Source organism: Octopus bimaculoides, chromosome 8 (assembly GCF_001194135.2).
Source record: "Octopus bimaculoides isolate UCB-OBI-ISO-001 chromosome 8, ASM119413v2, whole genome shotgun sequence".
Classification (NCBI taxonomy): Eukaryota; Metazoa; Mollusca; class Cephalopoda; order Octopoda; family Octopodidae; genus Octopus; species Octopus bimaculoides.
This window is the reverse complement of record NC_068988.1, coordinates 40,175,580-40,177,233: the sequence shown is the minus strand read 5'-3', so window position 1 is coordinate 40,177,233 and position 1,654 is coordinate 40,175,580. Positions and strand designations below refer to the sequence as shown.

Genomic DNA, 1,654 nt, shown 5'->3' with positions numbered 1-1,654 from the left:
TATATATATATATATATATATATATATATATATATATATATGCGTGTGTGTGTGTGTGTGTGTGTGCATGCATGCATGTATGTATTATGTATGTATATAAATACATATATTCACCTATACAGTCATACATTCACATATATACACTAAATTATAAACACCCACCATTTTTGTATTTAGTATAAACATAGATAATTGAACATGAAATCGTTAAACAAGAATGCAATTAAGCCCCTTAAAATATGTAAGAATCTTCGAGATAATATGAGTTAAAACCGATGCGTTTGCTCCAAACTACTTCTTAACATCGAGCAGAAATAGCAATTTAATGAAACAGAATCCAATTTCCTGGCGATTGTAATCTGATTATATTAGTCTCAATATATATTGGCTCACCGTTGTATAGATGTTTAACTGCACCTAACACGTCTCCTTTTTATAAAGGAAAAATATTATATGATTCACTTATATCCCCAGGCAAATTTACTAATGATGTTTTTCCTTTAATTCATTGTAGATATTCGTTTTTCACTGCAGCTTAGAAAAAAAACTTCAGGGCGCATAAAAATATCATAGTCCAAGTTAATAATATGACAGTGTTACAAATTGCTGAATAATTTGATATGAACGACCGTCTCAGTCCAATATTAAATTAACAATACTTAATGATTCTATGCAGGAATAAAAACTCATTAAAATTATGCATTAAATATAAAAATGAATGTGATTTTTAAAAACATTTTAAAGAACAAAATTTTCTGAGAATCAGTTTCATTTATGGTAAACGCAATTTTTTCAATGAACAGATATGTAATAAGAAACTATAACAGAAAACAGTGGGACTTGATTAAATTATTTGGCATTATCACTGTTATGAAAAAGTGTTTCAACTAAGACAAACAATCTAATACATTTAACAAACTAATCCATATTAATTCATTCGTGAAATATTGGATAACTAATTACTATTTTCTGATTACTATTTTTGTTGCATTTTGCCGATTCATGAAAATAACTTTATTATTGTATTATTTTATTTTTATATTCTTGAGTAAATGAAACTGTTCCCTCCGCTGGCTTGCATTAAAAAAAATATATATATATTTGCATTTTATATTATCAATGTTCACAAATGTATGATACCAACGTAGAATCTCATTAAAATATGTGATTTTGTGAAGAGATAGCCAAATAAGATTTTCATGAGGAATCTCTATTGTTATAATTGTATGTATGTATGTATGTATATGTATGTATATGTTCATATATATATAATATTTACAAACAAGACAGAAGGCTTTGTAAGTTACGGAGAGAAAGCGACTGTGGTTTGTTTATAAATATTATATGTAGTATTAGACTGTTGAAGTATATATACGTAAAATTTGGCTGAAATTAATGCATGAACATTTGACTCATTTGGATGCGCACCGCATGTAGCAATGTGAGCGTTGATATGTTGGTCCATTTCTGACTAGGGTTAGCCCAATATATTTCTGCCAAATTGTTTATATATAAATATCGCTTGAAATCGGAGAATATATATCATTACTATGATATATTATTATAGTTATAATTGTAAATACACACATATACATACACACACACACATACACACACACACACACACACACACACACACACACACACACACACA

At 27.9% G+C, this 1,654-nt stretch overlaps 1 protein-coding gene across 3 annotated transcripts in view; it reads right to left on the bottom strand.

The window, feature by feature from the left end:
- LOC106883669 (uncharacterized) overlaps positions 1-1,654 on the bottom strand; it is a 312,099-nt gene that overhangs the window by 18,607 nt on the left and 291,838 nt on the right. The window lies entirely within an intron of this gene.